Raw genomic sequence first — 27,814 nt, forward strand, 5'->3', positions numbered from 1 at the left:
ACGGGGCCTGTGGGCCGCGAGACCGGGTGGATCCTACCCGTGTCTTTGTGATGAGCCGCAAATGTGGCGGCGCGGCGGCGCCCCGACTCCGCACTCCTTTGCGGGTTTCGTTGGCACTGCTTGGAGTGGGGTGGGAACGGGCCCCCCCCTTTTCGCACTATCTCAGCGCGGGGGGGGGGAAGGGGGAATTGTTGATGCTCTGGGGAAAGAGGATAGCTGGCTTGCTTGGGTCCCGCGACGAGCGACTCCACTGCGAGCTCGTCGCCGACCGCCGTCTTCCTTGCCTCGGACCCGAGCTATCCGGTCTCCTCCGCAATTCTTCTCAGCGGACTGCAGCAAACCACCTCACGCCCTCGCCTCCCGACTCACTCCGCGCTCCAACCCGACTCGACCGCGCTCCAAGCTCCAGGCTTCCCATCTCTGCAGCTCTCCGACAGACTCCGAACCCCGACAGACTGCAAGCTCCACTCGGCTCTCCGACCTCTCCAGACTGACTCTTCCGAAACTGACTCCCGCTGCCACACTCTGCCACTGCCACACTCTGCTCTCCAAAACTGACCCTTTTGAAACTGACTGCCTCGACCGAGCCCCACTCGACCCTGCGCTCGGCACTTCATAGGGCGGCAGGAGAACCCATATGCAAATTTCTGGATCAGAACGAGCTCGGGGGTGGAGCCACGCTCGCCCATTGGACGGAGAAAAAGGGGCGTGAGTCTCCCCTGATCCTCGTATTTGCATATATCGATTCTACACCGACGCGCCTGGAGGCGGGGCCAAACTGCCCCACGCTTGCTGATTGGACAGATCAGAAGTGGGCGTGTATCATTCCTGATCCGAATTCTCCTCGGAAAGGCCGCACTTTGCACCCGCGGCTCGGCGCGCATCCCGCACAAGGCCAGGACAGCCTGACGCCCGGTGCCCACAAGCAGTGCGGGAATGGCCACAGAAGGAGGAGAGGTGAAGGTGGTGGAGGGTTTATTGTGGTGGTTTATGGCCATGGTGACGTTTGGAATGGTGGTGATGCGATGTTTGCGGGAGCGAGTTGTGAAGGTAAAGGTCGTGGCTGTTGGCGTTGTTGTTGTTGTGAAGCGGCGTTGCGGTTGGTGGTTGTTGTGTGATGGTGGTTGAGACGTGGTTGGTTCAAAATAAAGATAGAACAGAAAAACGGCTATCTTAAAGGGTCGCAGCCCGAATGAATCACATTTATTCTCGCTAAACAACGGGTTTGGGCTAACTACACATGTACTTACAGAGATATCTCACCCACAGGATCTGAATGGTGGTTTGCGAATTTCCTCAACCGCAACACTATATATATATATATATATATATATATATATATATATATATATATATATATATATATATATATATATATATATATATATATATATATATATATATATATGTATATATATATATGTATATATATATATATATATATATATATGCACATATATATATATATGCACATATATCAAATGCACATATATCAAATGCTACAAAAGAAACACAACAATGCAGATCTACTACCGACTACGCGAGCACACGGCAACACTTACACAGTTTTACTATATATATATATATATATATATATATATATATATATATATATATATATATATATATATATATATATATATATATATATATATATATATATATATATATATATATATATATATATATATATATATGTATATATTTTTTTCTTCTTTCGGCTGCTCCCGTTAGGGGTCGCCACAGCGGATCATCCGTATGATCCGCATAGTGATTTGGCACATGTTTTACGCCGGATGCCCTTCCTGACGCAACCCTGGTCGCCTCTTACGACACAGGGATATGGTACACCTATTTTAACCGGGGTATACACCGGCCCAGTACACTGGTACTCATTTTGCCGACCTCGGAAGGATGATAGGCTGAGTCAACCCCCTGGTGTATTAATTCAGTGGCCCAACGGGGCTTGAACTCAGGACCTTTTGGATCCCAAGCCACTGCCCTAACCACTGCGCCAACACACCAGGCTTATATATATATATATATATATATATATATATATACATACATATATATACATACATATATATATATATACATACATATATATATATATATATATATATATATATATATATATATATATATATATATATATATATATATATATATATATATATATATATATATATATATATATATATATATATATATATATATATATATATATATATATATATATATATATATATATATATATATATATATATATATATGTATATATATATATATATATATATATATATATATATATATATATATATATATATATATATATATATATATATATGTATATATATATATATATATGTATATATATATATGTATATATATATATATATATATATATATATATATATATATATATATATATATATATATATATATATATATATATATATATATATATATATATATATATATATATATATATATATATATATATATATATATATATATATATATATATATATATATATATATATATATATATATATATATATATATATATATATATATATATATATATATATATATATATATATATATATATATATATATATATATATATATATATATATATATATATGTGTGTATATATATATGTGTATATATATGCATCAGATTACAGGTCCCAGTAAATACACTCGGTTTAAGATGTTTGACTATATGAGTTCCAATACAAAGAAATGAGTATAAATAATACAAAGAAATGAATAGTAATTGAACATAAACAATTGATTATAAGTCGTATACAATGAGTAAGCAACACGTACCTTTAAGAACTTGTTTAAAAAGGAAATTTTCCCCATCAGGGTTCTTGTTCTTTTGGGTCTCATAGGTCTTCGTGGTCTATGGGGTAATTAAACAGTCCGTAATTAATAGACAGAAATCACAAGGTTCCATCGATGGATGGCTTCACTGATCGCTTCACTGTGATTTTCGGTTTTGTATACCATGAAACCCTGACATTTGTGGATTTTCACACAACTCGTGTAATCACGGTTTATAAAATCTGACCTGCTTTTACTTTTGCAGCCTCTCTACTTCAGCTGTTTGTGTTTTTTGCGAGTGCATCAACCATTTCCCTCCAGCCACGCATAAAGCAGCTCTGCAGCTCTGTTTGTGCAATCATCTGTTTATACAAAAGCAGCTCTGTTTGTGTAATCATCTGTTTATACAAAAGCAGCTCTGTTTGTACGATCATCTGACTGGCACTGGTGCTGCTGCAAACACAAATGATTCAGGCATGAGTGTTTCGGGTACAAGTGGCCTCAGTCCCTTCCAAGCTAGCAGGGTATGGTTTGACTGCTTAAAGAAGTTTGATGGTCTCCACAATGTCAAGCTCACAGCTAAGCACTCCTCTGTGGACCATGAAGCAGCTGCAACCTTCTGTATTCAATTCGCGCAGCTCATTGAGGAGAAAGTCGATGCACCAGAACAATTCTTCAATGCAGATGAAACCATCCTGTTCTGGAAAAAAAAAATGCCCACGTGAACTTTCATCTCAAACTGAGAGAAGACAGCATCAGGAGTCAATGCTGCAAAGAACCGGATATATCTTCGCCCCTGTGCCAACACCAAAGGGATTGCATGATCAAACTGTTGGTGCTGTACCCACATTAAGGTCAAAAAGAAGCACACTCTGCTCATATTTTGGAGAGCCAACAGAAAGGCGTGGGTAACAGCTGCCATCTGCATGGATTGGGTCCACAACTGTTTCGTCCCTTAAGTGGAGAGATACTTGGCAGTAAAGAACCTCTTCTTCAAGGTCTTTCTGTTGGTGGATAACACTCCTGGCTATGCTGGGGTGCTGGAGGTGGCATATTCCAATGTCGAAGTCATCTTCCTACCACCCAACACCACGTTCCTTATCCAATCACTCAACCAAGGGGTAATTTTGAAGTTAGAAACATATTTCACCCTCCGCACCTTCAATCACATCTTGCATGCGATGAAGTCTGACCCCAAACTTACCGTCGGGAAATATTGGAAGGACTTCAACATAAGGCACTGCATCAGCGCCATCAAAGACCTGCTGGACGACGTGAAAGTCTTCATCATCAACGCTTGATGGCAAAATTTATGGTCACAGGCAGTCGACAACTTCAGAGGTTTTTCCCAATACCACCGAAGAGAGGCGGAACATTGATAGGTTTGCATGGGAGATAGTAGGGGAAGGCTTCAATGATGTACAGCCTGAAGAAATGGAGGAGCTCATCACCTCACATTGGAGGGAGCTGAAGGAGGAGGAGTTGGAGGTCATCAGCAAGGTTTCTGAGGAGGAGGGCAATGAAGAGGAGAAGAGGTGGCGAAGTCCAACCTAGCCATCAAGTTTCTGACTGAGGTGCTGCAAGATATGATGGCAGTCACTGACAGGTTGCAATATTCTGACCTCCGGTTCAAGAGGGGGGTTGGTTGATGTTTTTCTCCCATCCAATGAGCAACACAGAAATCAACAGCACTCGGTAAAACAGCTGTTGATTATCCATTTTTTTTTCACTCCATGTCTTCGATTTCCAAGTAATAACAAACAGATAAACAAATGGATGAAAATATTACCTCCATCCACATTCGTTCATGGAGGTAATTATGTTTCTTGGTCCAGGCTTGGATGACTAAAAATGACGTACACACTGTGTAAGTAACAACTTCTGGATCAATTGTGTTGATTATAATGAGATCCTGATCAATAATATTTATTTTCATTTATCAGGAAAGGAGATTGCAAACACAAAAGCAAAAGTCATCTTAGCTTTCACTGCTGAAACCGATTTTACACCAATTGTAGCAGAAATGTTACGACAAAATATCACAAAGAAACAATGGATTGCAAGTGAAAGTTGGATTGTTTCCCCAATCATTTCTGCCCAGGATACAATCAATATGTTTGAAGGCACAATTGGTTTTGCTTTAAGCCAGGGATACATTCCAGGTTTGCATGACTTCCTCATTCAGCTCATACCAAGTCATCTGAATGTGAATGGAATGGCAAGTATAAAATAAAAATTGCACGAACTTTCTTGCAGATATTATATAAAAAGTAAAAAATATTTTATACACAAGATGGGAAGCCTTCGACTTCAACAAAACTTTCTTCAACATGAAATCAAAATTTGTGAGAACTAACAGAGTTTCCAATGAAATTATGAAAAAATAAATTATTATGGTTTTGATTTGTTCAAGAAGTGTTTGTTATTAATGTACTGTTTACTCTTTGTTTCAATGAAGCAGATAAATCACCAAAATTTAAACAACCAACAAGTAAACAAAAAGTTCAATCTGAACCAAACTGATTCCATAATAATGAATCAAGAATCATCTGCTTCAGACATCCTTCATACCAAAACAAAGCTTGTGTATGGGAAGGAAAAGGCATCAGTGAACATATTCTTGTTGGAATTTTGGGAGCAGACGTTTGGTTGCACATGGAGTCCAAATGATGGGACTTTAGAACTGTGCACAGGAAGTGAAAATTTGGAAGCAGTTGATACAGAGCTTACTGATGTATCTCATCTTCGAGTCAGTTACAACACATACATGGCCGTGTATGCGATCGCAAAGGCTTTACACAACCTTCAGTCCTGTGTGCAAATCAAAGGCATTTTATTGAATATTACTTGTGGAGATTTTCTGAGCATTGAGCCCTGGCAGGTGAGAATGTTATTCGATTCAACTTTTTCTTTTTCTGCATTCAAATGAAGATATTTATTCCTTCATTTATATGCATACTATTTGAAATGAGAGCGAGAGATGAACCTTCAGAGTTTAGGCTTTATTCCATTTGATTGGAGCCGCTTCTGTGGGCACACCGGGGAATACAGGTTCAGCTAGGAGTACATAAGCAGTAACGTATACATGTGCAGTTAATCATTGCAGACAATCCGCGTAAGCACGGAGTTCGATATAATCTCCATTCTCACCAGTCAATGAGCACCTTCAGTTAACGAGCATCAAGTGGACAGCCGATGTCAATAGCAATGCCCCGGGGACAATCACTCGTGCCGCAGAGACCTCCCCTTATACGCGAGACGCACAACATGTGATCCCGCGTCATGTCCCTCAATTCACGACAATTCACCACACTATTATTCATGGAGCAGTGTTTGTGTGATTTTTGTTTATTGCACTACTTCGACAGTTCTGAGCCAATTAGATCCAGACTTGCTACATCGGATCAGCATGAACCCAATTAGTGCAGATGGGTGTTTTTTATTGTTTGTTGGTGGTTTGGGGGAAGGGGCGAGTGGAGGGGGGGGGGAGACTCAAGTTCTCTCTGTAAATGTGTATTGTGTATCGACATTCCAGGTGGGAGAGGATATTTCAAATACTCACTCTTTGCAGTGCAGTGTTATTGTCCCCAAGTTTTCCAGTGCGGTGAGGTGTTTGAATTATAAGCAGTAGGTATGTTTTTACTTCATGCACTTAACCCTGGTTATTTTTATATCATTTTCAGGAGTGATTGAAGAAGCTGTCAGTTTCTTATGCACCACGCAAATAAAATACACCTTTACAAATACACTATTCTATGAACATGCTCTGAGTGAAAGACGACAACATTACCACAGTCCTAACTTTCCTCTACTTTACTCTCAGGATATGGCTCCTGCTCCCTTTACTGTCCATTCTGTTTGGAAATTATTGCGCAACTTGTTTGATTATACCCTTAATTTTCTGCATCTCCATTAGCTCCCCTCGTAATTGCCTCCTTTCTGATGAAAAAGGTCCGGTCTCCTTCATCTTCCGTTTCTGCCACTCCTCATGGCTTCATCTCTTTAGCCACAGAATAAACCTTATCAATCTACACTGAACCATTTCTCTTCCAGCTTTGTCCTGCCTCAGATGTGGTGACTGGAAACTGTGGACAATAATTTTTTTTGAGGCATCACCAGATTCCTGTATGGTGTTACGTGCTTCCTCCGAACACCAAAGCGAATGCTCCGGTTACCTGGAGAGGTAGCATTGCAGAAAAGCCTTATGGATAATATTATGGCCCATCTATTTAGCAGGTGAAATCAATGTACGACACAAAACAGAAGAATGTTAAATAAGTAATTCTTTCATCCCTATTGTCTGCCCATTCAAACGCTAATAGCATTTAAAAGCATTCCATAATAATGATATTAATACTCCCCAAAGTAACAAACACGTGACCCAGGTTTCACTGCAGTTTTCAATTAACTCACAACTTTAAAGTCGGAGACTTAACTAGGTTACCAGTTCTTGTTAAAACTCCATCCGGATACGAATTGATGTCAAAGTCGGTTGTGGACACCTTTGAAGCAGCCTTGCCCTGTTGAGTGCACACAGGTTGATGTCCAACCAGCAGTCGGAATGCAAGTCCGCAGAGGGTGATCTTGGTATCAACGAAGCACACAGATGAATCGGAGTCCACTATTCCCCTTTACGGACCAGCTACTGAAGAGTGAGGAGAAGAGAACACAGGCCCTTTGCCTTCTCAATGCAATGATAGAGTAAATACCTGCTTAGATTTTGCTGAGACAACAGCAAGGCAGTATGTTCATTGAGATCCCAAATGGCGAGCAGATAAGAATGACCAGCATCTGCTGGGGTGCAGTTGGTTCTCGAGTCAGAGTTTTGCAGTTGCTAAACCAGTCGTGGATGTAGAACTCGATTCCCTCATTACTGTTTGAGCCCAGTTTTAAAATGAAATTCAGCTTGGACTTTCCGCAGCATACAGCTGTTCTTTCTCACCACGGTCACATCCTGTTCTTTATTGCATGGCTCTCTACTTGTCCTTTTATTGTGTCTCTCACAGTCACAGAAGATCACATAGAAGCCTGGCGTCGAGGTGTCTGCATGCCGTTGTGTCTTCAAATGAGTTTGCACTTGGTTCAGAGCAGCGTGTCCCCAAAACCCTTTCTCCAAGTCTGTTACTACTCCTTAACAGTTACCTTGACATTCTGTTACTCCGACACTCCTTGGTGAAAAGCCCCGTTGCTTGCAGTGTGGTGCATGCGTGCCTTTCACCACAATAACCACAACACAAACTTATTTAATTTCAATTACCTTTCAACACATTTCTAATTAAAGGTTATCTAATATTCAAATATTTTATATTGATCCATGCCAATTATGTTGACAGTACCTCTTATTTTATAATTTATCCCCCTACGAATCCAACCTGAAATCCTGACAGCTTTACCTTGAGCTACACTGCCCCATCTGCTTACCCTCAGTATCTATGATCACCCCCATATTATTTTCCTGTGTAAAGGGGCTGTCACACCTTGACGTTTTAGCCAGCGTATGGCAAGGTATCAAAATGTATGTAAAACGCTGGCGTACGCTGAACTACTGATGTTTTTTTTTTAAAGTTTTTGGCGTATAATAACGTGTTGGACATATGCATAACGTATTAGTAACGTACACAGAACGTTTCGATCACATATAGATAACTTATACCAACGAATGCTGAGCGTGTTGTCGGCGTTCACAACCTATGCCCAACGATAGTCTAACTTATGCATAGCGCGCTGCACGCATCGCCGACGATGACGTGACGTAGGCTATTCATAGGCTGCGGCTCGACGATTCAAATCATAACCGCACTAGACATCAAAGTGTGAAGCCGCTGTCACACCTTGACGTTTTAGCCAGCGTATGCCGACATATGAAAAATTTGCCTAACCAAGCTGGCACATGTTGAATACGTTATGGGTAAGTTTTGTATACGTTAAGAGCATGCTGGCATATGTCATAGTATGCTGGCATACGTCCTGGTACGCCGAGTATGACGACAAATTTTCAGCATGTTGAAAATTTCTCGACATACTCAGCGTATGACACACGTTCCGCATACGCTGGCCATAAGTTGTAGGCACGTTACGCGATCGTTGACACACGTAGACACATGTTACTTGTAAGTTACTCATAAGTTGAAACACGTCGAGGTAATGGTTAGCGTCAGTGTTCCAGACTCCCTGTTTTTCTTTTTTTAATTTATTTTCTTCGGAATGATGGTGATGTTGACACTTTGATTTCTCGTGCGGTTATGATTTAAATCGTTGAGCAGCAGCCTATTAATTATAATATATTATAACCGCACTAGAAATCAAAGTGTTAACGTCACCATCATAACAAAAAAACAAACAAAACCAGGGAGTCTGGAACACTGACGCTAACCATTACCTCGATGCGTTTCGACTTATGAGTAACTTACAAGAAACGTGTGTCGACGTGTGTCAATGATCGCGTAACGTGCCTACAAGACGTTACTCATAGGTTATAAATAAGTTTCGGGTACGCCAAACATTACCTCGACGTGTTTCGACTTATGAGTAACTTACAAGTAACGTGTGCCGACGTGTGTCAATGATCACGTAACGTGCCTACAACTTATGGCCAGCGTTATGCGGAATGTGTGAGTCATACGCTGGCATACGTCAAAAAATTTCAAGCATGGAAAATTTGTCTAACAGCTCGGCGTACTACGACGTATGCCAGCGTACTACGAAAGAAAGCCAGCATACTACGTCGCATGCCAGCGTGCTCTTAACATATACAAACTTACCGATAACATATTCGACGTGTGCCAGCGTTTTAGCCAAATTTTTCATACGTCGGCATATGCTGGGTAAACCGTCAAGGTGTGAGAGGGCCTCAACACTGTCCAAGGTAGGCCGTTGCATCATCTTCTCTCGATTTTCATTGTTCTTACCTATCCCCAGCTCCTTACATTTATTTCTGTTAAACTGCATCTACTAAATATTTTGCCCAATCCATGAAGGTACAATTAAAGATCACTATACACTACTCGGCTGGATGTTGGCAAGCTCAAGGACGAGAGGGTAGCTGAGGAGTTTGCGAACAGGCTGAGTGGATATTTGGGGCGTCTTTGTGCTTTGAGGGGTCCTGAAGAGTTGTGGAGTGCCTTCAAGACCACCGTCCTTAATGTTGCCGGTGGATGCCTTGGAACTCACCGCAGGGCAAAGAAGAATTTTGTCTCTCAAGGGACACTGGATACCATTGAAAAGAGTCGCAGGGCCGGGCTGAATGGCAGAGCTGAGCTGTTTAGGGAGCTGAGGCATAAAACTGTATGTGCACTAAGGGTGGACAAGGAGGCCTATGTGCGAGGAATCTTTGAGGGGGTAGAGCATCACCTGTGGACAGGTGATTCTCATTCCGCTTACAGGGGAATACACGCATTGCGTTCATCCAAGCCCACCCTCGGAGCACTGCAGTTAGAGCAGAGAGTGGTAGTCTCTTGACAGGAGTCTGAGGTAAAGGCCCGCAAGGCCGGTTACTTTGAGCGGTTGTACCAGTCTGATCCACCGGCTATCGAGTTGGATATCAAGGGTGTTCCAATCCCTGTTGCTGACCCTGCAATCAACTGTGGTCCACCTTCACTTGTGCAAACACGGGCTGCGGTGAACCGGTTGAAACGGGGTAAAGCTCCAAGGATCTGTGGCATCCATGCTGAACTTCTCAAGGCTGGTGGAAATGCTGCACTCGTGTCAATGAATGCAGTTTTGTGCTCTGCCTGGAACACAGGCATCATCCCAAACTGACTGGAAGAGGGGCCTTTTTGTCCTTTGATCGAAAGGCAAGGGTGATCGCCAAGACTGAAACAACTACTGTGGGGTGACACTGCTCTCAGTGCCCGTCCACGTCTTTGCATGGATAATTCTTGATCTGATTTGCCTCCAACTGCTTGAACACCAGCACCCAGTGCAGCCAGGCTTAAACCAAAGAGGTCAACAATTGACTGTATCCTTGCCATTTAGGTCCTCACCAAACGCAGATGAGAGTTTTGTCAGGTGCTGCTTGCAGCCTAAGTCGATCGCTGGAAAGCATTCGATTCAGTGAATCGGGATGCCCTCTGGAGGATTCTTATTATTCGTTGGGTGTCAACAAAATTGTCCAATCTGATGTCTGAACTTTTTTCTAGTACTGATTGTGCTGGCAGATGTGTTGATACCATCTCTGACTTATTTTCAGTTGTTACCAGAGTTTGTAGAGGTGTGTACTGGCCCCCCACCTTTCAGCACTTGTATGGACTGGATTATGGGGAAGATATCCGAAAGATCAAGCTGTGGTGCATCATTTTGGAATGTCAAGATCTCTGACGTTGATTGCATAGATGATACATTCATCTTTGCGGAGACAATAGATATCCTTTTGGGGGCCCTCAAGGTGCTGAATGAGGAGTCAGAGCCGCTGGGATTACGGTTTCCTGGGTCAAAACTTAGATCCAGGCTTTCAATGACATCTTGGATGCTGCTATCTTGTCTGTACCTGTATGTGGTGAGGATGTTGAGGTCACAGAGAGATTCACTTACCTTAGCAGTGATATTCTTGTCTCGGCTGGCTATGTGTCTGAGGTCAATAGACATCAGGGTTGGGCCTGGGGAGTCATGGATTCACTGTGTCATGGGGCGAAGCGATGTCAGTACCTATGCAGGAGGACAGAAGTTCGAGTCTTCAGTTCCTTGTTGCTTCCAGTCTTGCTCTATGGATTTGAGACTTGAAATCTGACCTGGGATCTCAGAAATCAGACATAATTCCTTTGGTACCAGGTCTCTTCAGAGAATCCTTGGATTTCTCTGTTCGGACTTTGTGTCCAACCAGCCGTTGCTGAGAGAGACTCAAATGAGATTTGTTACCTGCACAGTCTGTGAGGGTCAGCTGCGGCTGTAGAGACATGCGGCTCATTTTTCTGACGCTGATTCTGCTCACCAGATTCTCTCAGTGAGTGATCCTCGTGAGTGGAGGAGGCCAATGGGCTGACCACGTGCCTCGTGGTTTTAGCAGGTTGATTGGCATCTCAAGGAGATGGGGATAGGCCAGGAATCTGCCTGGGGGTGTCCAGACGGAGGATCCTGGAGTTCTGCTGGAAAGTGGCCTCAGTGATGCACTGCTCCAGCACATGCTCCCATACTTGACCTGACCTGACTGAGTCACGGATTGCTTCCAACTGTAGTTCATTTGTCGGAATATTCCCAGGAATCGTTTTTAAGATCTCTGCAATGCTCTTCTTGATCATTCACATTGCTCCAAAGATCACTGGTACCATTTCAGATCTCTTCAACTTCCAGGACCTTTTAATTTCATTTTTGAGAGCTTGGTATTTGGTCACCTTGTTGACCTCTTGACCCAGTCAGTTTGGCCTAAACAACATCAAAATCAACAAAAGTCAAAGGTCAACAATCTCAAATATGTAAAATCCTCAATTTTCTTCCGATTGACTTGAAATTTGAATGGCATTTGCATTTGAGGTCACTACATTCAACCAACAATTATTTTTCAGGTCACCATAAGCCAAAAGGTCAAATAGTCCGAATTTCTAAAATTATCAATTTTCATTTGATTGACTTGAAAGTTGAACAGGAGTTGCCATTTTTGTTCATTGGATTCAATCACCATTTATTTTTGAGTTCAACATATGCCAAAATGCAACATAGGCCAAAGGTCAACAACTTCAGTGAGATTACTAACATTCTCAATTTTCATCTGATTGACTTGGAATTTGAAAAGGATTGAAATTTCAGGTCATTGAATTAAACCATCCAATTATTTTTGATGTCACCTTTGGCCAAAAGGTCAACATCGGCCAGCTTTCTAAAATTGTCAATTTTCATCTGATTGACTTGAAATTTGAAGAGGATTTGCATATTTGATCATTGAATTCAACCACCAATTGTTTTAAAGGTCATATTTGCTTTATGGATTTTTGCAAGTATCATGCTGTGCATGAGATCTTTCTTGTTTGTTTGTTTGTTTGTTGTGCACCGCTCCTTCCCAATTCCACATCGAGGCGATGCATGACGTCATCGCCGGGCGCTGCAGGAAGAGAGTACTCAGTTTTTACTCCATTTTCTTTCTTGTTTTCTTGTTGTTCACCACTCTTTCTCAATGGCATATCCAGGTGATGCATGATGTCATTGCCGAATGCAAGGAAGGGAGTCCTCAGTTTTCACTCCGTTTGTTTAATTTTTTGTTTTCCTCTTTGTTTCTTTTGTTGTTTGGTTTCTTGTTTGTTTGTCCGGGTGATATCTCGGGCATCCTTTGAGCTCGGAAGCTGAAAATTGGTGGACAAAAGTGATTTACTTTCGCAAAAAGTGAATTTTTTTTATTTTTTGATGAATCAATTAATTCATTGTTTACTTAATTGGTATTGATTTATTAAATTTTTTTATTATATTTGTCACCTGGGCAATATCTCAGGCAACTTTTGAGCTCGGAAGTTGATATTTGGACAGGACAGTGAACAAGTGATTTGGCTATAAAGGTTATTTTCTATTTATTGATTCATCAATTAATCGATTAATTACACTGAACAACAAATTTCAAATTTTTTTTTTTTACTGGAGATGTGTAAAGTGATTAAGACTAATTTGGGTACGCTGATTTCAAAAATCATAACCGTTTTGCTGTATCACATCAGGATTTTCAGGAACAGAAATATTCCCATTGCCTAGAAGTCAGGATTGCAATGAAATTTACATATGTCTATTTCGTACAATTGTTGTTAACTTGTGTTATATTTCTTTCTTTCAGATAAAGATGAGTAGGCGTTCCTGTACCAATCATCCTGACAACTTCTGTTATGTCTGTGGTCGGTATACCAAAAAAGATCAACAGCGAAGTATATCTACAGCAGTGAAAATGAAGGCCGCCTACTTTCACTACTTCGGGTGTAAGGTGGGGGACCAAGAACAGAGCTGGGCACCACACATCTGCTGCACAAGCTGTCACACAACCTTGACTCAGTGGTTGGTGGGCAAGCGCGCGAGCATGCCATTTGCGGTGCCCATGATATGGCGTGAGCCGCAGAATCATCATGATGATTGTTATTTCTGCTGCACAAGCATCGCCGGCTTCAACAAGAAGAATAAAGGTCACATCAAGTACGCTGACTGTGTCTCTGCTCGTAAACCTGTGCCTCATGATGACGAGAACCCCGTTCCAACACCTCCAGCTGATCAGAACATAGCTGTAAGCAGTGGTGAAGAGGATGGTGATGATGAACCTTTTGAACCCGACACTCAAGAATCACACCTTCTGAACCAGGGAGACTTAAATGATCTTGTAAGAGATCTCTCGCTGTCAAAGGCGAAGGCAGAGCTGCTTGGATCAAGGCTGCAGCAGTGGAATCTACTTGAACCTAACACCAAGATATCCTTGTTCAGAGCACGTCACAGAGACATGGCTGAGTTCTTTGAGATGGAAGACACGATGACATTCTGCAGTGACATCAACGGTCTGTTGAAAGAACTTGGGTGTGATCACGATCCTGCAGACTGGCACCTCTTCATCGACTCGGGGAAGAACAGCTTGAAGGCTGTTTTGCTCCACAATGGCAACGAGAAACCATCAGTCCCACTGGCTCACGCGTTCGGCATGACAGAGACCTATGAGACTATGCGGCAGCTGCTTGATTCCATCAAGTACAATGACTTCAACTGGCACATCTGCGGAGACTTGAAAGTGGTGGCGCTGTTGTTAGGGCTGCAGTCAGGCTACATGAAATACATGTGCTTCCTTTGTCTCTGGGATAGCAGAGACGACAAGAATCACTGGACGAAGAAAGATTGGGAAGAGCAAAAAGAGCATGTACCTGGTCGACACAACGTGAAGCATGTCGCCCTTGTCGACCCAGCCAAGGTTTTCCTTCCACCACTCCACATAAAGCTCGGCTTGATGAAAAGTTTTGTATGGGCAATGGATCTGAATGGGCGTGGGTTTTTATACCTCAAGGAAAAGTTTGGCAACACCTTGTCGGAGGCCAAGATCAAGGCTGGTGTCTTTGTTGGACCACAAATCCGACAGATTGTGAAGGACGAAACTTTTCCGACAACTCTAAACCCCAAAGAGCTGGCAGCGTGGAGGAGCTTCAAAGCTGTGACGGACAACTTCTTGGGGAACGAGCGCGCGGACAACTATGAAGAAATAGTGCAGCAGCTGCTGGAGTCCTTCAGGAAACTTGGCTCCAGGATGTCACTGAAAATCCATTTCCTACACCAGCACCTGAACTTCTTCCCTGACAACTTGGGAGCAGTCTCGGACGAGCACGGCGAGCGATTCCACCAAGAGATTTCACTCATGGAGACTCGTTACCAAGGGCGGCACAACCCGAACATGATGGGCGATTTCTGCTGGTTCCTGCATCGTGAAACGGACACAGAGCAGCACAAACGCAAAGCCAAATGCCTAAAGCATTTTTAATTACATTCTAGTGGAGTTTTTCTGTAATTTCTATAATTTCGAAGCATTCATGATGAAATAAATGAATAAATGAATTTTTGTAAATTTCATTGAAATCCTGACTTCTATCTAGGCAATGGGAATATTTCTGTTACTGAAAATCCTGACGTGATACAGCAAAACGGTTATGATTTTTGAAATCAGCGTACCCTAATTAGTCTAAATCACTTTACACATCTCCAGTAAAAAATTTTTGTTGTTCAGTGTTATTCATTTTTCGATTAATTACGTAATTTTCAAAAATTTACAGCATTGGATGAAACATTGGTGGTTTAGGTATGATTTTTGGCAATTGATTGGGAAATTAAATTATTTTACGATTATCATTTACATATTTAAATTTTGCAGTTAATCAACCAATTAATGTATATCGCTCCTTCCCAATTCCGACTCCATGTGAAGCAAGGCGGTACTGGTAGGGTTGGGCATACAACCATACTTTTTTTGAAAAGAGTGTTTTTTATGGCCAAATTTCACGCTGATCACGATTCGTTGAACTTTTTGACAGAGGATGATGTCTTAGGTTGGTAAAATGCAAAAATTCAAAATGGCCACCGAATTTACCCACTTTTCAGGTAAAATTTGATAATTATGGCTTACTAGGGCATGTAATATTTTGATTTTTTGCATTTTAGCAACCTAATACATCATCCAAGGTCAAAAATTTCAACGGATTCGTGATCAGCGTGAAAAATGGCCATAAAAAACACTCCTTTCAACGGGACAACAGAGAAAAATTTGATGTGTGCCCAACCCTAGTACTGGGGGCAAAGAAGGCGCCCGGCGATGTTGTGTGCTGGAGGATTGTTATTTATTTATTTGGCATGGGGGTGGTGCACTTTGAATGCACTGCTACTTGTTTGATATCTTGTTTTCTTTGTTGGTTGTTTGTCCTGGCGATATCTCAGCCATCCTTTGATGTGGCAAGCTGAAATTTGGGGAGAAAAGTGAAGATGTGTTTTGGCAAAAAAAAAAAAAAAATATTCATGAAATAATTGATTAATTACTTAATTGTTATCGATTTATTAATTACTTATTTATTTTATGTCTCATCCTTGCAATATCTCAGGCATATTTTGAGCTTGGAAGCTGATATATGGACAATACATTGACCAAGTGATTTGGCTAAAAAGGGTATTTGATTTATTTTCATTTTTTATTGATGAATCGATTAATTGGTTAATTATTCATTTTTGGATTATTTCCTTAACTTTCAAAAAGTTACAGATTCGGATGAAACAGTGGTGGTTTCGGCAATTGATTGTGAAATTAATTATTTTATGATTATTATGTATTTATTTTAATTATGCAATTAATAAATCAATTATTGTACACTGCTCCCTCCCAATTCTGACTCCATGTGCGGAAAGGCGGCATCGCTAGATGTCGAAGGTGTCCCGGCAATGTCGCGCGCTGGAGGATTTGTTATTTATTTGGCATTGGGGCGATGTACTTTGAATGTACCACTCCTAGTTTTTTATTTATTTACTGGCAGGTTTACCCAGCGTTTACCGGGTGGGGGGGGGGGCTGGTATTGGGACGTTGGAGAAGCAGGAGAGCTGACAGGGCTGAGAATGGGGCATGAGAACTGACGGGGGGGGGGTGTCTTAGTGGTCTTCAAGAGTCTTCGGGATCTTAATCATCTTTGGGGTCCAAAGTGTCTTTGGGGTATTCGGGGTTTTAATGTATCTCAATTTTCTTTGGGGAGTCCAATGGTTGAGAGGATCTTATGGGTCTTTGTGCCTTTGGGGTCTTAACTCCCAAGCATGGATTCTAATCTCTCAAGCATGTAAAAAAAAAAGGTGTTGTAGTTCTTTGGGGTCATTAAAGGCTGAAGTTGTGGATGAAAATACACCGAGGACAACCATCAGGTTGGACTTGGTCTGTGTGCCAAATTTGGTGGTTTTCGGTCCAGCAGTCCTTGAAAAAAACACGACCAAACAGACAAACAGAGGTCTGAAAAATAACAATTTATATATTTAGATGTTTATATATATATATATATATATATATATATATATATATATATATATATATATATATATATATATATATATATATATATATATATATATATATATATATATATATATATATATATATATATATATATATATATATATATATATATATATATATATATATATATATATATATATATATATATATATATATATATATATATATATATATATATATATATATATATATATATATATATATATATATATATATATATATATATATATATATATATATATATATATATATATATATATATATATATATATATATATATATATATATATATATATATATATATATATATATATATATATATATATATATATATATATATATATATATATATATATATATATATATATATATATATATATATATATATATATATATATATATATATATATATATATATATATATATATATATATATATATATATATATATATATATATATATATATATATATATATATATATATATATATATATATATATATATATATATATATATATATATATATATATATATATATATATATATATATATATATATATATATATATATATATATATATATATATATATATATATATATATATATATATATATATATATATATATATATATATATATATATATATATATATATATATATATATATATATATATGTATATATATATATATATATATATATATATATATATATATATATATATATATATATATGTATATATATATATATATATATGTATATATATATATATATATATATATATATATATATATATATATGTATATATATATATATATATATATATATATATATATATATATATATATATATATATATATATATATATATATATATATGCATATATACATCATCAAGGGACGGGCATGGCGTGGTGATTGTGAATAGGAACGTGCTATAAACCACTAACCATAGCAGATAGCTTTGGATTACCGCATCACAAAAACAGTAAATGTATTATTTATTTAGTTAGGTTCCAATTGTGCGTGGTTTCAGGCCAGCTGTGCATTGAGCCAACGGGTGGAAGACACAGCTCGACCAATTTAGTGTGCTGGCCATTGGCTGTGTTTTAAGTCAAGGGATGTCTGTTAACCAATGAGATCGCATAAAACAGACAAAGTCAGAAAACTGATCTTTAAAGGCTCAGGTGGTGTATGAATATACCCTGAGGACAATCACCGGATCAGATTTGGCTGTTTGCCAAATTTTGTTGTTGTTGGTCCATCAGTCCTCGTAAAAAACACGAATAGACAGACAGATATCCAATGAATCTTATTTATTCCATATTATTATTTTGTTTCCTTCCTGTAAGATGTGCATGTTCCTGTTTTTGTGATTGCTGACAATTTTAGTAATTCCTGTTTGTCATATTTTTCTTGATTGAAACGTTATCATGTATAAGTGTGATATCATATTGGTATTGCGTTATATGTGTGAAGAAGAGTACACCTTAACCAGTGATAGCATTCACACAAGTTTTAGCTTTTGTTTTATCTCAGGAATGTCGAATTTATCAACAACCTCGGTGATTTGGTGAACTTTGATGAAAATGGAGATCCATCTGGAAACTCATATGAATTGATGAACTGGCAATTGGATGAGAATGGTCAAGTGCAGTTTAAAGTTGTTGGTGATTTTAAGTCATCAGGTCCTCCAGAGAAGCAACTCCATATTACAAACAAATTGATCTTGTGGAATGATGGAACTCTCAAGGAAAGTACTTCTTCAGTCATCTGTGATATGTATTTATGTGTATGTTTTCATGTATGAACAGCCATTGTTTATGAATTGATCGCAAATTTGGTTTTTATTTTTATCTTCGCAAGTTATGTTGACCATGTTTAAAAGTAAAAATTTAGGTCTTGTATTTATGGAATCATGAATTTTGTTTCACAGGTTCCATGGTCTGTGTGCAGTAATCCTTGCAAACCAAGTACACGAAAAGTCAGACAAAAAGGGGAAACTTTCTGTTGCTTTGACTGCTTTCCCTGTGGTGATGGAACATACTCGAATATAACTGGTATGCTATTGTAATTTATCATCACATATATATGTGTATATTTCCAAATTTGGGCCACTTTTTGAACCTGTCTTTTTGTTATTTTGTTTCTTGTCTCTGTCCTCTTATCTGCCTCAGAAGTCTCATTGAAAAGCTTTATCAAAATTTGCAGAACAGACACAGACATTCTGGTATTTTTAATTGAATTATAAGGACATAAGTAGAAACAGACAAACACAATTGGTAAATGTGATTTAAACGTTGGAGTCTTCCATCCCTGGCTGTGGGTTTGAATGGCAATTCCAATCGGCCATCCCGGTTTATCTCATTGTTTGTTGGAATAATGGTATTGGCACAATATGCAAACTGATGGAAAAAATAAAAATAGCTCCGCAAAGTGGGCGTAACCCCTCAGCCCATGCATTGTAAAAGGAAGCAGTGATATCACAATGACGCAGTCAGTTAGAGAACGTTGGACGTCATATCGAAAATCAATCAGACTTCAAGATGGCTACCGTGGCGGCTAGTGAAAATCGCAGCGTGCCCATTTTCGAAAGTAACCTTCCTCTACTCAACTCCAACACACACACACACACACACACACACACACACACACTGCAAAATTGCATTTAATCGGACAAGCCAAGCCGTTCTCGAAATTGATGAAAACCAATTTCAAGACGACTGCCGTGGCAGCCACATTGAAAATCACAGCGCGCCTATTTTCGAAAGTAACCTTCCTCTACTCAACTGCAACACACACACACACACACACACACACACACACACACACACACACACACACACACACACACACACACACACACACACTGCAAAATTGCATGTAATCGGACAAGCCAAGCCGTTCTCGAAATTGATGAAAACCAATTTCAAGACGACTGCCGTGGCAGCCACATTGAAAATTACAGCGCGCCTATTTTCGAAAGGAACCTTCCGCTACTCAACCCCAACACACCCTGCAAAAATGGATTTAATCAGACAAGGCGTTCTCCTCGAAATCAATGGAAACCAATTTCAAGATGGCTACCATGGAGGCCACAATGAAAATCGCAGTGCGCCCATTTTCGAAAGGAACCTTCCTCTACTCAACCCCAACATACCCTGCAAAAATGGATTTAATCGGAAAAGGCGTTCTACTCGAAATCGACGGAAACCAAAAGTTGACAGACGGACGGACACCCGGACAACGCCTATGATGACAATACACCTCAGCCAATTCGGTCTGAGGGGAAAAAACGAAAGGAAACTCACGATATATAGTTTCATAACAACTTTCATAAATATATATATATATATATATATATATATATATATATATATATATATATATATATATATATATATATATATATATATATGATTTCTGCACATTCAGCGTGCGCACGACCTTTTCAACCCAATCCAGGCCATGCGTCCACCGAACGCGCAATCCAGTCGTAGCTTCCAGACCAACGCCGAAACCCAGCTACGGGTGTTTTTATAACACCATGAACTAGCCAACCTTTCCGTCCACGCGCTTCAGGGTCAATCGCCGAATTATCAATATACCTCACTATTCACGTGGACAGAAATTCCGGGAATTTATACCTCGGTGGGGCCTGCAAGAGAAGGAACCGCTTAAGCGGCTCGTTTCGTATGCGAAGCCGAGCAGTTTTACTTCGCCAAGTCCCGCCGGACCAGATGATACGTTTATTGGCTTTAATTAGCCAGTTAATTCCCCGAACGCTTAATGGCAGTCAATGGAGGAATGGACGCAACAAGCAGGTGACATTCAACAATGGGGAACATTTATTTGAACACAGGCATGCAAGCAATGAATGAATGGGGATATGTGACAGGACACGAGAAAAAACCTACAGCCGAGTTCTATTATGAAATGTAAAGCAAATACAACACAGGCACTTAACAGTTTCCTACTTATTAGACGGGCCCACGGACACTCGTACGCACACACACATCCAAGAAATGGTGGCTGGTGCCTTTAATACGGACTTCAGCTCGGAGGGACAGATGAGCTGAAACCCAGAACCTATCTCGAACCTCTCCACCTCGTGTGGTCTTCAAGCTGCTCGGACCCGGGCTCCAGCGAGACCGAGCTGGATCCAATCACCGTGAGCCACGATCCTTCCCGAGCTCCAGCGAATCCCCTCGTGCTTCTGAACACATGCTGGTGAGACGAAGCGCCGATCCTTCCCGTCGATGTGTCGCTTCCCCGAAGAACCACCTCCAAGATGACTCCAATGAGTCGCAGCAAGCCAGGAACCAAGCAGAGAACAAAGAGCTCCACGAACCAAGAAGAGCCAGCCGAACCGGACGACGAAGTAGAGCACAAAACACGTGTGACTCTCGCAACTGGCACTCCTCTCTCGATGAACAACAACCAACAAGCTCGAGCCGAGCAACCAGCTCAACTCTCTTTCGATTAACCAAGCACAAAAAGTGAACCACCTCGCTTCCGAACAAAGCCAGAGCCCAAAAAGCGAACCGAGCCAAGCAGAACCAAAAAGCCTTCTCCGTAACCCGAGCCAAGCAGAACCCGAAGGCCTTCTCAACCAAGCAGAGAATCTCTTCCTTATCCTTCTCTGCCCCTCCCCCGCTCCCGGCGTGACTCATCCCCCCATGCCCGCACAACCGTGGGTGGGAGGGAATTGTTTACGTCATGAATCAGGGGACGGGAATGCTCTTATTCCTCTTCGCAGAAGAGGGGGAGGGGTGTTTCCTTTGTGTTGTGATCGATCCCTAACGATTAAATTGAATCACAGTGCATTTATTCGATTTCTACCCATTAAACAATGGAAGGTGAGCTATCTATTTAACTTTCACTTATCGACATATCTGAGCTCGAGGAACCTGAATGTTGAGTGCGATTGATTTCCCAATTTGTAACACTACCCCCCTCCCCTTTTTACAGACTCGTCCCGAGTCGTCAAATTTTCGTGTGACCAGCATGTCTAAGTTTTCCCCGAGTACGTTTTACCTTCGGATCACTGAGTGTGACATTTCTTTATACATGACCCAAAAATGAATAACCTTATGCGCCTCGTAAAGAACTAAACAAACTCTCACAGATTCATTTGGACAAATCAACTAAAATTGCCGGTGATAAAACAAACATGCAGGTGGGGGTTCACGTATTTGCAATTTTCACTGTTATCCATTACATTAACCATGGCCCAGGACCTATGATCTGTGAAAGGGAAAAGGTAAAAGTCATTTCAAAGTCATTGGTGCAGGGGAATGGATCGAGATAGTTGCAAAACACAAAAATGGACTGGATGGACGCAAAACATGGTGCACGGGCTGCTCAATGCAGTCCCCGTGTGCGGCTGCCTGCAGGGCAGTCCTTGCAAAACTGGATGATCCTGGTGCAAATGCAAACACGGGCAGCAGGCATGTGGTCATGGCAGAGTCAGGCAAATAAGGCATGGCAAGGCAAGCCCATGCAGAACAGGCGGCTGCAGCACAACAGGCTGGCAGGTGAAGCTGGCCGGCCTCTGGTGTGGTTCCATCAGGTCCGGAGGGAGTGCGGTAGTGCCGGCCGCTCTGAAGGCGGGCTCGGACCTAGCCTACTGTCTCCCGCCACTCTATCGCCTTTGCCTGTCTCTGTCCATACCCACTCCCTTAATTTGCCACACAACACAACAAAATTTAACCCCTCTTTATTTTTTTATTTTTATTTCCCTTCAATAATTTTCTCCCGAACCCCCTTATTGTCTCTGTCCGGCTAACCTATCTTGTCAACCTTGCCTACTCTCAACCCCTACGTTCCCTCTCTGGAGGGGAATAGGGAGAGACTCGGGTCCTTTTACAAAGCCCAATGAAGCCTCAGAATGGCCTCCTCAGAGTTCAGTGATCTAACCCAACGTGGTTCCAGCAGCCTACAGCGAACGAAGGGATGGATGGTGCGAAGGGGTACATCTCCTAACTACCCTAACATTTATTAACCTCCGTCATCGAAGATCGGAGGTTACTTTTTTCACCCCATTCTGTTTGTTTGTTTGTTTGTGAACAGTATTACGGAAAAACTTGTCGACGGATTTCGACGAAACTTGGTGGGGGGATTAGGTATGGTCCACGGATCATGCCATTAGATTTTGGACTTGGTCAAAAATCCCATATGGCCGCTATGACGGCCATTTTGAAAAAATATTTGAATTTTTTTTTTTTGCATTTCTACATGTTTTAAGTGATTTCCAACCCTCCCACCCCCCCAAAAAAATTGTTGGAGAAAAAAAAATTTGCAACTTTTTTTTCAACAAAATTTCGATTTTTTTTTTTTTTTGCATTTCTGCATGTTATAAGTGATTTCCTACAAAAAAAACACACCAAAATTATAATTGCGGCTGATTTTGGAACTTCAGGTGGATATACCCACGTAATATCAATTTCTGTCTCAAGGAATCTAGTTATGATGAATGAATTGAGTATGTAAAAGTTAAAAGTAAAAGGGAAAGTTTCAAACTATAACTCTGTGAGCACTGTTGACGTCAAATTGAATGAATAGGATATCAGGTTCACTTGAATGACCTTGCAGTATTGGCGGCGGAGGTTTTGCACTCTACTGAGTGCTCCCCGTGTAGTTACACCTGAAACTACCCCGGGGCTTTCCAAAAACGCCTCACACTTTTAAACTATCGGTTCTAAAAACCATGATTTCCGTCACCTGTGTTGGTGTCCATTATAAATTTGGGCTTTTCCCTCAAATTTTCATTCATGCCCTTGCACGATTTCCTGGCTGGGCAGCGTGGCTCAACTGGCAGGAACTCCCCCTCTGCCGAACTCTAACCATGGCACCCCGAGGCCCACAGGCTGCCACTGAGCCTAGGTGCTCCCTATGAACACGGGGGGTTGCCCTCTCTGGCATTGCCCCCCCTCCGATGCCAACGTGGCGTGTTGGTACCCCGGGTCCCTTTCCGAGGGTCGCCCGTGCCCACTACACTGCCCCCATGGCATTCTGGCGTTACGGATCCCGTTTCTGACGGGTCGCCCGTGCCCACTACAACCTCCCGGCCCCTCTTGGGCCCTTGGCCTACTCTGGCCGACTTGTCCGGTGCCTGGGGTGCCCTCTACACAAATACTCACCATTCAACAGCCACGCTCCCAGCCGGTCCATGAACTCCTGCACCCCTCAAAACGGGTTTCGTGCCTTCTCTCGACACCCACAACAAAACGACCTCTTTTTTTGTAAATTTGAATAACCAACTAGCTAACATTAAACTGACCGCGGGGTCCCTTGGGTGGGAATCAGTCATCGCACCATGCATACCACACTCGCTCCACTCACACACTTGGGCCCGCTGTCCCACACTCATTCCTCAAGTACATTTTTGTCTTTTCCACTCACACCAACACTCCACACTGCCATTCTTGTAACTAAATCCCCTGACTAACTTGTGCTCCCTCGTGATCCCTTAAAACTCATGCACGTTCCATTTACTCTATGTGGCTAAGCTACGTCTCCACTACACATTTTCAGTCTGTCCATGTCTCCAAAAATCCAAAAATTCCCATTTCCTAAATCTAAACTGAAATCCCTCTAACTAATCCATTCCAAGGGCTTCATGAGAAACAACTCATGTCCCCATGAAGCCGGTCTCACTAACTCTAACCCATACCCCTAACTAGTACTTCCTTTGCCCCAAACAAGGGGTCTCCTACCCCTTGCCCAGGGCTCCTATATACCCGAAATGGTGAGGCTTGCTTTTGTCTTCTTTTCATATGCGCAGCAGTGCGGCAACTCACAACCTGCGCTCCTTTCCATGACGTCATGGCAGCTGCTCGCGCTTTGCGCACCTCGTCCCTTCTCGGACGGTAACATCCGGCAGGGATTTCCCTTCTGCCGGATTCCAACCATGCGTGCAGCCACGACGTCACTGCGCATCCCAAGCAAGCCTCGCATTTCGAGGGGTTCCCCACGCGATCACATGTGCTCTGCTCGTCCGTAACCCGCACCGCGGAATCTCCGATGACGTCACTCGCACCCCGAAACCGCGCGATTTCTCGCGCAAGCCGGGGCACGCGTAACGCATCGGGGAAGCTGTTTCGCGCGCTCTGCGAACAGAGCCACACGAAGCTTTACACACACGCTCACCTGGAGAACCCATCCGATCCAAATTCACAATTTCCAGCCGAGCTTCTGTCCGTCCGCGAGATCGGCTTGTATCCACCGCGGGCGTTTCCGGACCAGATTTCACTCGCGTAGGCATGCACGTGGCAGCCTTGTGCAAAGCACAGCATGGACCTCACGCGTGCTGCTGTGCTAATCCAGCACAGTCACCAAAACAGCTACGACCGCTACACGGCCCTTGTCGCTTGTCTGGCGCTGTCTTCATCTCCATTCAACGCACGCACTCCCACGTGCCATGACGCTTACACACCTCGCCATGTCACTCGGACATGCGGTTGCGTTTTCTCGCATACCAACTGCCATCTCTCTTTCATACCACTGTCTCACACACATGGTTCCTCTAACACACGGCGCTTCTCCCTTAAACACGTTTTCACTCATGCACGCCATTTCACTTGCACTATGTGTACATTTCAATACACTAGCTGCACTCACACCTTTAACCACACACACCGGGACAATCACGCTGGGGATTAGCGCCACCACAAGTGCTCCCGGGATCTCCATACCCCCAAGCTCTGCGTGTACCCGTTCACAGCACGCGCCCTCCAACCTCGCAAAGCTTGACCGGACCCACCTGGTCGCGATCCGCTTCAAGGGGGCATATTCCCTCCCTTCGTTCCTGACGGAGGCTATCCTGCTGCTCGCACCGGGTCATGACACATTCCCCAAGCTCAACCCCATTGTCCCCTTTTACTATCGCTACCTTTGTGTGCTCGTCTTTAGTTTTGTCCACCTTTTCCCGTTCTAACTTCCGTGTCTCTGTTTTTATGTCCATTGTCTTTGTTGTTCGTTTCTCTGTTATTACTATTAAATCCTGTGTCGTCTGCTCATATTTATTAGTTTCTCTCTGTATTATGCGCGTCTCCATGACCATCAATCTTTCCGTCGTCACCTCCAGGTGTCTCACCCTACATGTGGTGACGGTGTCCCACGTCATGACCTCACTCGTCTCAATTGCGGGACCGACACAATCCACACTCCCCCCGAGCTCATTCGCTCCAACACGTGGCGCTGCCATGATTCCTCTTATGCCTGTCTTTATTGCCTTCTGCCCTTCCTGGAGGTTTCGCCCCATGCACTGCATCTCACCCCTCATTGCCTCCGTGTGCGCATCCATGTTGTTTTTTATTTCTTCCTTCATTTCGCTTTGCATCGCTTGCATTATTTTCATCAACATTTTGATGCCCGATGGCTCTAACAGGACCGATCCGCCGCGATCGGTCGCGGTTTCACTGGTGAGCGGGGAGGAAACTTGACGGAAGGGGGGGGGGTGTCAAAAGCCGCTGCCTCTGCGCCCCCTTCCGGCTCCGAGTTTGGTTGCAGGCAAAGTTCAACCTGCATAACGGTGTCGTCCTGGGCCAGAGATTCTATATCTAAATCTATTCCCTCCTGCCCCTGCTCGCCTTGAGCTGCCATTTTGCATGCCAGGAATTAATTTAAAATGCTCGTAATTTAATGGAACCGGAGGGTTGCTTCGCACACCCTTGATCCAGTTCTGTTAATTTTGTTTGGAGACAGAGGGGTTTGAATGCCGCTCGCTGACACCAGTGTTGTATTTCAAACTTTCAAATTTGCGGAGGTGGATGGGTTTGCATCCCACTCCTGACACCAGTGTTGTGGATTTCCATGCGTTCAGCATGCGCACGACCTTTTAAACCCAATCCAGGACACGCGTCCACCGAACGCGCAATCCAGTCGTAGCTTCCAGCCCAACGCCGAAACCCAGCTATGGGTGTTTTTATAACACCATAAACTAGCCAACCTTTCCGTCCACGCGCTACAGGGTCAATCGCCGAATTATCGATATACCTAACTTTTCACGTGGACAGAAATGCCGGGAGTTTATACCTCGGTGGGGCCTGCACGAGAACGAGCCGCTTAAGCGGCTCATTCCATATGCGAAGCCGATCGGTTTTACTTCGCCAAGTCCCGCTGGACCAGATGTACGTTTATCAGCTTTAATTAGCAAGTTAATTCCCCAAACGCTTAATGGCAGTCAATGAAGGAAGGGACGCAACGAGCAGGTGACATTCAACAATGGGGAACATTTATTTGAACACAGGCATGCAAGCAATGAAAGAATGTGGATAGGTGACAGGGCACGAGCAAAAACCTACATCCGAGTTCTATTATGAAATGTAAAGCAAGTACAACACAGGCGCTTAAGTTTCATACTTATTAGACGGGCCCACGGACAATCGTATGCACACACACACACCCAAGAAATGGTGGCTGATGCCTTTAATACGGACTTCAGCTCGGAGGAACAGATGAGCTGAAACCCAGAACCTATGTCGAACCTCTCCACCTCGTGTGGTCT

General features: G+C 42.1%; 2 long non-coding RNA genes across 3 annotated transcripts in view; one reads left to right on the plus strand and one right to left on the minus strand.

The window, feature by feature from the left end:
• The window catches only part of LOC147035779 (uncharacterized), a 42,737-nt gene extending 36,595 nt beyond the window's left edge, over positions 1-6,142 (minus strand). For both annotated transcript variants that reach the window (XR_015049589.1, XR_015049590.1), the window contains exons 1-2: positions 5,985-6,142; positions 2,838-2,913 (exon numbers count right to left, since the gene is read on the minus strand). This is a non-coding gene — a long non-coding RNA (uncharacterized LOC147035779). The remainder of the gene's footprint in view (positions 1-2,837; positions 2,914-5,984) is intronic.
• LOC147035778 (uncharacterized) overlaps positions 1-27,814 on the plus strand; it is a 97,282-nt gene that overhangs the window by 45,895 nt on the left and 23,573 nt on the right. The window contains exon 2 of the long non-coding RNA XR_015049593.1: positions 19,241-19,364. This is a non-coding gene — a long non-coding RNA (uncharacterized LOC147035778). The remainder of the gene's footprint in view (positions 1-19,240; positions 19,365-27,814) is intronic.

This window comes from Eptatretus burgeri, chromosome 1 (genome assembly GCF_056783735.1).
Source record: "Eptatretus burgeri isolate ZD-2024b chromosome 1, Ebu_testis_v1, whole genome shotgun sequence".
NCBI lineage: Eukaryota > Metazoa > Chordata > Myxini > Myxiniformes > Myxinidae > Eptatretus > Eptatretus burgeri.